Below are 12,500 nucleotides of genomic sequence, written 5' to 3' on the forward strand. Positions count from 1 at the left end.
TAAAATAGAATTGAAGAGTACAAAAAAGGTGTCCAAAAGTGTGGTAGATTTTAAACGGAGATGGACTACATGTTCGAGCAAAGTGACAGAAAGCACTATAAAAACGTTTAATCACTAGTGATTAAAACTATAAATATATTTTTTTTTGTAAATTGTAATAATAATTTGAATCAAATAAAAAAAAAATAAAGCTGTAAGTTTAGTGGTTTCTTTTTTATAAACATATATGTATGTTAAGAATTTTTCGATCTCACTCCTTATATCGACTACCTTGAACTTTACTCTTTTCGGCTCTATTTTTTGTAATACAATTTGCAACAAAAATAATTTAAATAATATTTTATAGATAATAAAAAACGATTTTATTAAGAGTCCCTTTATATTCTTGGAAAACATTTTTTCTCTCTCTCTCTCTCTTCATTTTCGAAAAATCTTAACGAAGGGCAACTTTAATTCGACCAATAACACTTACCTAGAACAATTTATTTTATAGAAGCATTACGATTACATATGTATTTGTAGTATATATGTAAATATGCTTGTATTTTTATAAGCTTCAACCACTTATTTCACACTTGCGATAAGTTTAAAGTCTCAGTCTGTATGTATGTACTATATTTATGTATGTGTGGAAATTTATAAATAAAAAAATCTAAAACAAATATTTACTACAGTACTTCATATTAGTTTGTATGTATCTATATGTATGTATTTTAGTTATTTTTAATTTGTTAGTATTGTTGTTGTATTTTAAAATAGAATATATTTAGGTTATAAATAGTCTTAAATGTTATATTTACTGGTAACCTTTTGTGACTCGGCTACTCATAGATGTCCAATATTAAATGTTTATTTTAAACAAAGTTCTAGAGAAGGTACCAACTTATGACAAGGGGATATTTTAAATTTTAAGGACTAGACTATAGACTAGACTATAGACTAGACTATAGACTAGACTATAGACTAGACTATAGACTAGACTATAGACTAGACTATAGACTATACTATAGACTAGACTATTTTTTGTAAAGGGTCGAGAATTTCCATATCTAACTAAAAAAAGATATTAAGGGATAAATATGGACTAAATTGTTGTAGCTATCTGCGACCCTATTAAAATTTTGATATAAATCATAGTTTTAGAAATTTAACAAATATGTAATATATGACAAAATCTTTATTTATGAACAAAACTCAATGAAATCTTCAACGCTTGTTAAATTGTCATTTCAAATAAGAAAATTAAAAAGGTCAAAGGACATCCCGCAATTCCCAAAAATAGGAATGAAAATCCCAAAAATGGGATTTTTTACATTTTTGCCCATAGGGTCCACATATCTTTCAGGGCTGGGAAAATACTTTTGGAGTAAATGGAAAACATATTGAGGTTTCCAAAACTGCTTTCAGTTTTCTGATCCCAGCTTTGGGATTTTAGAACATGTCGCCCAAAGTTGAAGTTTTGATAAAAAATAGGTCATATTCGGAGGACGCAGTGGCAACATTTTCAACAAATAGGACAAGTTTTTTACGCCAAAGCGTTCTGCGTAAAGATACATTTTAGAAAACTATAAAATTGTTATATTTTCTTAAAGAAAATTTTATTTTATTAATAAAAGAGTTTAAGACACATTTTGGGCAAAAAAAACGGCAAAAATCTAAAATTTTTTGAATTTTTAAATTAAAAAACGTATATTTTGGGATCTGTAAATGATATTGATCTGAAAATTTTTTGTATATTATTGGAAATTTTGTTGTGGAATTGCGGGATGCCCTTTGACCTTTTCAATTTTTTTCTTATTTGAAATGACAAATTTCACAAGCGTTGAAAAAATTTCATTGAGTTTTGTTCATAAATAAAGATTTTGTCATATATTACATATTTGTTTAATTTCTAAAACTATGATTTTTTTTTTTTTTTTTTTGTTAAATATTTGTATATTATTTGCTATTTTTCCATGTTGTTCTTTTGCGTTTTTAAAACTTTTGTTCAGAACTTTTGTAAATTATTTTGTAGTAGTAAATGTTTTTGTTGTTATTGCTGCTGCTGTTGCCATTTTTTACTACATAAAACAAATAAAAGTTAACGCGAAAAAAAGCGCGAAGTTTATTATTATTTCTTTTGTATTTTGATTTTATTTATTATTAATTAACAAAAAAAAACGTTGTTTTTTTAATCAGCCAACGTATTTTGACTTAACAAGCCACTTCTCTTAAGCAAAACCAAAGTTAAAAGCAAAATTAATAAAAAATAAATATTAAACAAAAAAAAAGAAAACAAAACAAAAGTCGAAAAATTTATTTTCAAAATAAACGGAAAAAAGAAACAATTAAAAAGTCACATCTGTCATTTGTGTTAAATCAACATTTTTATTAAAACAAAAAAAATAATAATAATTTTGCCGCCTCAACATTTTATACATTTTATTGGATTAAACCTTAAACCGTAAGTACTTGTTAATTGCTTTTTTATTAATTATAATTAACTTATGTAAAATAATGTACTTACACATATAAATTTGTATTAAAAATAATTAACCCTTTTTGGTAGTAATTTAAAAACAAATGTGCATTTTTAAGTGAAATGTGAAAAAGACTAAAGAATTCGAATAAAAAGATATTTTTCAAAAATGCCTATAGTATTATTTGAGTCTTAAACGACCGATTTTAAAATGGATTAAAAAAAATCGGAGTAAATTGATTGTTTACTGCCCTAAAAGTAGACAAGGACTAGTCTATTGCATAATATGTGCTTTAGTCAATGGACCAGTCTATTGACTAGTCAATGTATTACTCATTTAACTATTGAATGCACTGGTCTATTGACTATTTATGGAATATTCTATGGACTAATTTATAGATTAGACCATTAACTACTAGACTTACTAGTCAACATACTAATATATTTCTTAAGAAGTAATATTCGAATATATAAACGATGTCATGCCGATGTAACTTAATATGTCATGTCAATGAACTTAATATCGCCTTAACCACTCATACTTTTTGAAGATAAAACCAACAAAGACTGATATCATAAACAGATAACATTCTCTAAGCCAAATCGTCTGAAAGAAAGTATTAGTCGTTAATCGAGTTTTTGTTCAATTGTTACAATAGTTATGGAATATTCTATGGACTAATTTATAGATTAGACCATTAACTACTAGACTTACTAGTCAACATACTAGTATATTTCTTAAGAAGTAATATTCGAATATATAAACGATGTCATGCCGATGTAACTTAATATGTCATGTCAATGAACTTAATATCGCCTTAACCACTCATACTTTTTGAGATAAAACCAACGAAGGCTGATATCATAAACAGATAACATTCTCTAAGCCAAATAGTCTGAAAGAAAGTATTAGTCGTTAATCGAGTTTTTGTTCAATTGGCGGTATATATTGTTTGAATCAAAAATAAACATATTCCAGTAAAATACATCACATGATTCTCTAAAACAATAGTATTTGACCAATAAAGCCAATAAAGGAAATTCCCACTTAAACACTCCAACTTTACAGTAGTTAAACCATTTTTATTCATTGAATACATAAAAAAAAATAAAAATACGCTTTTTAGGACCATATATCTTCAGAATTACCTTATTTTTTGTCAATATTGTCGAATCATTTTATTAGCTAATTGAACTAAAACTAAATATATCTGGCCAGATATTTTACGAATTTAACTGTGATTTTAATATACTTCTAATTTGGTTAGGGGTTTGAGTCTCCAAGTACATTCTACAAATATTGTTAGATATCGTAATATTGTTACTTAAATGGCATATTTTTCATATAAATGTACTGAAATACATAGTGTATCTCGCCAGATACATGCGCTACTTACGTGACTATCGGAACATGTGCATGACGGAGGGTTAAATTAATTATAACAATCGGTAGACTTTAACAGAAACTGGATACTTAAAAAAAAAATAAAATCTATCTATACTGACTAATTAAAGCTCCCCCGGGGCATGTTTCCAAATGATTTTTTTTTAAATTTCAAATAAAAATCTCATTTTCAATTGATCTTTTCTAAATGTTAAATGAAAAATCGCATTTTCAATTGGAATTTTCTAAATTTTAAATGGAAAATCTCATTAACAATTGAGTTTTTCTGAATTACTGTTGAAAATGGTGTAGTCTGTCGGAATTATAAACTGGTCTTTACAATTCAATCTTTGGCTTGACCTTGGATGAATTAAAAAAACGTCTAACCAGAAAGCCACATAGTCTGGTACTACGGGTGGCCAGTTGACCCATGACTTTGTCTCGGCTACACATTTGGTTAAGGTTCCTTCGCTGTGGTTTAAATCCAAATCGAGGGAACAGTGTGCTTGGTTAAAAAACTAAAATACGGTGAAGTATAGTTTTCAAGATACATTTCTGTTATCGTTTATAGATGAGCGATACAAATTACAGAACATGACTGTGGATTAATAAAATATTGGATTTGTGCAGATAATGCGAAGATTGGGTATACGAGGTGAAGTTTTCCGGTGTTTTCTGATGTCTAATCTGATTCTATAGAGAGAATGGAGTAATTGGTGGATTGAGTGATGGTCTAACAAGAAGGGACGGATAGACGTGGTGCAAGGTCGTCACTGCCCTTTCTTTAATTTATTAGTGATTTTCCTACATGGTTGGTTGCGTTAGAGTTTACTTTAAAACATGCTCAACTTATCACAGTATGTCTTTGTGATCACTGAAATAAGGAATTGTTAATTAACATGGTCCATGCTTCGGACTACCAATTACCAATTACAAGAGCAACCGTTTATAGCTGCTTAGAAATTTCTTTAAAGTAAGAGGAAAACGAAGAGTAACGATCTCAGCAGATCAAGGATCTTTCATGATCGAACTAAGAATGCAAAAAGCAGCATCTTAGTTTAAATCAACAAAAGGCAGAGAGTAAAAACTTAGTTCTCTGACTGGTTTTGTTGGTTTTTTATAAATGTATGTGTGTGTGTGTAAAAAGTGAAAAAAGAGTACATAGAGCTCATTTGAAAGCTTGCTGCATTTCGCTGGTTTAAATATTTCGAACATCTATTCCTGTGAAATGCGCTTTTGACTCAGAAACGGCATATATACATATGTGAGATATCTTGATATATGATATGAACTGTAGCAAAGATGTTTCACTAATGAATTTATTAAAATTTAATTTAAAATGTGCTAATTATGTCCCAAGTATTCTTGTTGATTTCCAAACTATCTATATGTTCTAACCTTGAACCTCTTGTTCTTAAAGATATCAAATCGAACAACATCATATACTATTTACGTTCAGGACTTATCTAATGTACTTCGGAAGCTTTTTATTTTAAAAGCTACAAGCTCTAAAACTTTGACGAAAGAGAAAACTCATAGAGACAATGAATCGAAAGAGATTCTATAGATCTGACCCAGTAAACCAATACAAAATTTATTTAAAGTATCTTGCAAAAATTAAACGAAGTACTTCCAAAAGAATAACATTTATCATCATGACAAAAGTAGCACTAAGTAGAAGTGATGTTTATTGACTTCTAAAGAAGCGAAAAGAATTCAATTTTTGTTGTACTGCATGTAATTTATTTATTTATGTTAATATTATTAAAGAGAAGTACTTTATCTAAAAATTAAAAATAGTTTAAAATATTTCTATTTACCGATTAGTTATAGATCGATTCATTTAGATAAGGGAGTAAAAATTAAAAAAAAAATCACTTCAAAAAATATAGTTTTACATAAACCGGTTTAGAATTGTCACAACAATCACCGATAAATGAAATATTAATCAGTTTCAAGCAGAAAACATGAAATCGGATTCTAACACTTCACTAAATATATGTATGGATATGTACGAACATATGTTGGAGTCACTATATAAACTTATTTAAACTTATTTAAACATTTTTTGGCATTATCCAAAAATAATACAAGATTAAAATGTATAATCTCAACGATTGTGTTTACTTCAGTTCCTAACTAATCTATTTGACAGTTTAAATAAATAATTGATTTTATTTGACACACAATTGAATGGTCTTTGATGTTTAAATCATGTTAAATTATATATAGTGAGTAGGGTAAATTAAATTAGATGGCTTCGTAAAATGTTTAAAAGCTTTATGGTATAAAGAAATATTAAATTACTTTTTTATATTTTAAAGACATGTTGTTTAACTTTTAAGGAATAAATTGCTTTTATATAAGTTTTAGTGTTTAAATGATCAAATTTCTGGTATTTTCTAGACAACTTCACTCATTAACAAGCTTTTCAAAATATGTCTAATATTATTTTTACTCGATAAATTAAATTCTTAATTACTTTTTTTCTTAATTTATTGTCATACACTCCATATTTGTACGTATGTATGTATTTATGTAATTAAACGTGTGAAACAACTTTGACATTTAAAACTCAACTCAATATACGGAACAATATTAAATCAATTTATATGCTAATAATATATTTACTTATCGATACTCGGAACCCTTAATAATTTCAAATTGTTATCATTTCTGTATTTGATACCAAACTGGATTATGATGATTAATAGCAAGTTTCTAGATAACTATTTTTTTTCTTTTGAAAAGCCTATAGACAGTCTTTTATTAATAACGAAAAAAAAAACGCAAATGTGAAGTGATCGGTATCATAAATATGCGCAAATGAAACGCGTGTAAGCTATTTGATTATTAATAGTTAAAATTATGTTTTTTTCCATTTACCAGTTAAATTTTGTAAATTTTTGACCAAACATACATACATAAGGAGTGAGATCGAAAAATTCTTAACACACGTTTTTCATTACATTTTTGAACCAAAGTATTATTTGATTTTTTTTTTTTTTGATCAAGTTTACTTTGAAAAACATGTCAGTTATTATGTGTAATGTCAATTATATTAATTTTTTTGTTAATCTGATTAAAATCAGTGAGCAGAAAAAAGTGCGTACTGAAATTATTAAATATTTTCAACTAAACCCAACTTGGTCTTACAAAAAGTTGGACAAGCATACAAAGGTCTGCCGTCAAACTGTTTCCAATGTTATTAAACAGTACCGGGAGAACTCTCTACACAGGGACTCTAGAAACAATTGTATCGCTGACGATCTAGCGAAAACGGGTTTGCAGTTGCCCGACATTGACATAGACATTCAAACATCGTACTCGTATGGGTACTTGAACACGGGGAATCTACAGACAAATGTATCGCTGATGAGTTCGAGACGGCGGGTTCGCAGTTGCCCGACTTGGAAATAGACCATTTCCGATATGATGCAAAAATCTCATAGATAACATGTTCTACGAAATCTCCCAAGCAAGATGGAGAAATGAGCCAATTCGTACTCAAACGAAGAAGAAATGGCCAAATCTTGATAAATAGCGAACGGACCATCTTCTAAGACATAGCCAAACCCAACTCAGCAAAATTATAGTTGTCATACAGGGTACATAAACACGGGGAATCCACCGGCAATAGTATCGCTGACGAGTTCGCGACGGCGGGTTTGTAGTTGCCCGACTTCGACATAGACCATTTCCGTGGTACTTCGATATGATGCAAAAAACTCACTACAAAATCTTCCAAGCCAGATGGAGAAATGAGCCAATTTGTACTCAAACAAAGAAGAAATGGCTAAATATTGATAGATAGCGAACGGACCATCCTCTAAGACATAGCTAAACCCAACTTAGCAAAATTATAGTTGTCTTTGATTACCTTACAATGACTACTGTAGAAGAAGTCCAGATGAAGAAGAATCAATCGAACATCTTCTCTGTTACTGTCCTGTATTGGAGGACATCCGATTTTGATATCTGGTACAGCGATTTATGAAGGAAACCACAGATTTAGCCGGTGTTAAAATAGATAACTTGAACACCTTCATTAGGCATTGGAGGACATTCAACTTCGATATCTAAGATAGCGATTTATGAAGGACACTACAGATTTATCAGATGTTAAAATAGATAACCTGAACGGACAGACATGGTTTACTCGCGATATTTATATTCATAATGTATATATTTTATATAGTTGTGACATTTTGTTATAAAAACTACAAACGGAATGATAAACTTATATAAACCCTCCTCACCAAGGTGAAGGGTATATATAAAAACAACAACAACAATAAAATGCGATTGATTTTAAAATAAGTTTAAGTTAGAGTACGAATAATCAAGTAAAAAGGGGGACAAATAAAACAACAAAAACAATACAACAGGCCCCTTAAAGGGGCGGTGAGAAGAGATGTTTGTGGTGAAATGCAAAGTTTATTCTTAAGAATAATGCATTTAGATTAGAAGAGAGAGGTAGAGGATCAAGACGAGTTTATTTTTGTGTTTTTTTATAACATGAATTGTTTGTTATTTATTCATTTTTTATACACAATTATTATTTTCGTTGTTTTTTTCAGAATATTTGAGCAGCTTTAAAGTCAGCCATTAAATTAAACATTTTTCAAATATTTTTTTTCCGAAATAAAAAAAAAATTTAACAACAGCAAACAAACAGCTGCTGCTAAAATGTTTTGTAAAAAAAAATTTACACTTTTTTTTGTTAATGATACTTAAAATCTGGCAACAATTTAATTACATTTGATTTTGATTAAGAAAAAAAAAAACCAGATCATTGTTGATTTTGTCACTTTTCAAGATTTACATGTATTTGTTGTTTTTTTTTTACTTTATTTTGTATTTATTTAAATATTTATTTATTTTCTTCGTCGTCGTTGCCGTTGCCGTTGCTGTAGTGTTTGTTGTTTTTGTAGTTTTACTTTTTTGTATCTTTCTGAAGATTTTTGTATATTTAAGATTAAACAGTGTTGCCCACATTTTAGAAGATACAAAAATAGATAAAATAAAAGCGATATAATTCATTTCATATTTAATACACTTTTGGGTCTTTTTCTTTGGATCAGAGAATTATGTTACTTTTGAATATAAAAATATCGGAAATGAACTACCTTCTGTCATTCTACAGAACCTTTGTATTTACAAGACTGGCACAAATTTAATTAGTGGTAGAAAATGACTATGTAAGAATGGCTCATGGCTGGATCTTTACGTATAAACAGATGGACTCGAGCTAGTAATTACGAATTAAATTAGAAAGTCATTTCTTTTAAGAGTAGAGCATAATTAGAATTTTGATAATATTCAATATAGTCAAGTGTCACTTATGTCCTTATTTTTTCAATTAACATTCCACTTACAACTTATTTTTAGTTTATTCAAAATCGATCTAATGCAACCATTGAAAAGTATTATATTAGGATTATATGGATTACTACAGAAATTATAAACGATAGGCCAGAATAAGGTCATTGTCTGGCACATCGTTTTTGTATACTACTATTTTAACAGTTCTAGGGTCTACTCTATGAACTAGACTTTTGGCACGATATTTATTATTTTATGAACTTATTTATTGACTTGTCTGGTGACTAGTCTAATTATCTAGTCGTTTGACAAGTTTATTGACTAAATAGATTTATCTATCCACTTTGTGAACTAGCATTTGAATTGCTATAGGTATTAGTCTATTGCCTTGTTTATGAACTAGTATAGTCTATGATCTAAATTTATTGACTAATTAAGGAATTTGACTATTTGAACTATTTGAACTAGCTTTTGGAATGTTCTACGATATAGTCTATAAACTAATAAAGTCTATGGACTGGTATACTAGTAAATGGACAGGTTAGATTAGACTTATCTAGACTTACTTAACTAGTTTATTGAACAAGAACTTCAGTATTCAACTGAACATTTTGGAGAAAAAAGAGCAGATTTTCAATATGGGGGAATTATTTCTCTAATTTCTGAGAAACTATTAGAGTTAAAATCTTCAAATTCTACATGAAGAACTTTGACATTCATATGAACATATAGAGAATAACGGTCGGATTTTCAGTGAGGTCTTGGCACCTCCCATATGAATTAAATACAAAATTTTGTTTATCAGAGAAACTATAAGATTTGTTTAAATTTTTCATTGATTACATTAATATCTTAATTAACATCCGAAATTATTATCAAGTTGTCGCAAATTATACATCTGGATAACGTTTACAGTTAGAATCTTTAAAATTATTAAGTGGGGTTTTTTTTTATTTTGCTTATGGGGAAGCAAAGAACACAGGGTATAGTTAGTGGAAAGTTTATTGAATATTTATTTATGTAGTTCTCCATTAGGTTACTCATTAGTGTTCTAGTTTGGTAGGTAGTGGGTTCGATTGCCTTCTGAGAAACTCAACCGATAGAGGCCTTTTAAAATAACTAACCAAGTTCTTACTATGATTTACTCTTTAGAAACGAGTTTGAAGATAATCGCCACTAAGGTAAATAGAAAGCGAGAGACGGAACACTTAAAAAATAAACATAAGCTTTTTGTCTGTCTCTTCGTAATCTATGGAGTGACTATACAATAAGAAGATTAAAAGTCATCTGGACAGTCAATGGCAGGGTTTCGTTCCCACGACAATTGGATCTCTGCTCCGGAACGACCCAATTCTCAATCGCCCAAAGATTGTCAACTCAGCAGCAACTGTTTCAAATGGAACCCCCGAGTGACTGTTGGACTAAGCATTGGAAATGAGTTGGTATTAATTGTATATGGTACGGGATGAATGTGAGGTTCGCGGGCCCCACCCACCGTCTTCCTAATGAATGTGTCGTATGTTTTTCTCTTATGAATGTGTCGTCTGAATGAGATGTGTGCTGGGTTGAATGATGATGGATGAAAGGTATCATATACATTTGATACAATTGGATTTTCCTTCCTTGTCCATATATGTTCAGGGTTTTCTCTGTTCATATCAGAATTACTACAGTGTGTTCTTGTAAGTAAGAACAAAGTCTACGGCTTATTGATGATCGTACTTCGGTCTACCGGTTACGTCTTTAGGTGCTGTTACCGAATCAACAGAGGCCATCCAATGGTCAAGAGATTAGATAGCTCGAGTACTCCAGAAAAGTACTTGTGCATGGACCGGTCAGAACCAATGTACAAAAACTGCCATTGGCGTTCTTCATTGAAGAACAAAGGGGCGATGGTAGACCGTTCCCAAGTTTAACCATTAAATCTTATTCAAACAAAGTTTATAATATTTTATTTAAAAAAAAAAAAAACTAGCTAAACAAAAATAAACACAACTTTCTCTCTAACACTTTCCTCTCTTCAACACCTTCGCATTGGCAACACTCTTTTTATCATCAATTTTGTTTTTATTATTTTCTTTTTTTTTTTTTTTTTGATACAACACGACAACCCCATGTAACCGACTGTTGAAAAAAAATCTCTGCATATTAAATTTTTTTCTCGTTGTGCCAGCGCAGCACAATATAGTGAGTTAGTGCTCCTGTGACCTCTTTTTGAAATTGCTTTTGTTGCTTATTTTCTATATATTATTTTTATTTGATTTTCTAATTGGTCAAGTCGGCTCTTTAATGTTTTGAAAAAAAAATTCAACAACTTATGCAAAAGTAAATATTTTAAATACTTTAATAATAAAAGTAGAATTTATTAAATTTTAAATAATTTATAATATTTGTTTCAACTTTCAAGAAATTTTTATTCGCAATTTGTATTACTTTTTGTATTTCAATTCTTTTCTATATGTATTTTATATATTTTCTTTTTTTTTTTTTTTTGAAAATTTCTTTATTTTTCTTTCTATTTTTCACATTGTTGTTGGTATTGCTGCTGCGCCGTATGCTTCTTCTTTTAATTTAATTGCATTTCTCTGGTCTTGTGTATTTATTATTATTATTTTTTTGTTTTTGTTGTATTATTATGCACACACAACATTCCTTAACTTGCACATTTGAATATACAGAGTCAAACACAGATACTCACAGCCAAAAACATTCACACACACACACATATGGAGACTTATATCAACACACACTCACACACCATCAGGCACACACTGGCTCATACTCCTCTGCCAGCTATTATTAAGAAAAAAAATATCTATATTTTTTTTAACAAAAATTAAAAAAATTATTACAATATTTTTTAAAATTACTTTAATAATTGTATTTTTTTTTGTAATTATTAATTGCAGCTCCTTATTTCATTTTTATTTTCTTTTTAAATATTCTTTATTTTATTCATTGATATTCCGTATTCTTATGTCGTTTCGTTTTCTTTTTTTAACATTTTATTTTTTGTCTATTTGGCCCCAAAAAATTCTGTTATGCCTGTTCTTTTTTTTGGTTGGTTGGTAATTTTTTCTCTTTACTTTTTTTTAAGGGGGATTTCTTCTAAAACTACACAAATTCGTTTTAATTCTTTAAAAATTCATTGTAAATATTATCTTTTTATTTATTTCACTTGTTTTCTTATTTTTTTCACTTTTGTTTTCAATAATATTATGAATTTATTTGGTTAAAAAGTAAATTCTTTTTGCGGAATATTATATTTTTCTTCATTCATTTTTCTCCAGAAAAATATTGTTCAGCAAAACACGAACTGTCACTCGGATGTCA

At 29.0% G+C, this 12,500-nt stretch overlaps 1 long non-coding RNA gene across 1 annotated transcript in view; it reads right to left on the reverse strand.

Annotated features, from left to right (window-relative positions):
• Window positions 1–11,630: 11,630 nt before the first annotated feature.
• LOC124420095 overlaps window positions 11,631–12,500 on the reverse strand; it is a 1,220-nt gene continuing 350 nt past the window's right edge. Inside the window, exons 1-2 of the long non-coding RNA XR_006941025.1 lie at window positions 12,038–12,500; window positions 11,631–11,982 (exon numbers count right to left, since the gene is read on the reverse strand). The exon at window positions 12,038–12,500 is cut by the window's right edge and continues 350 nt beyond it. This is a non-coding gene — a long non-coding RNA (uncharacterized LOC124420095). The remainder of the gene's footprint in view (window positions 11,983–12,037) is intronic.

Source organism: Lucilia cuprina, chromosome 5, assembly GCF_022045245.1.
Source record: "Lucilia cuprina isolate Lc7/37 chromosome 5, ASM2204524v1, whole genome shotgun sequence".
Lineage (NCBI taxonomy): Eukaryota > Metazoa > Arthropoda > Insecta > Diptera > Calliphoridae > Lucilia > Lucilia cuprina.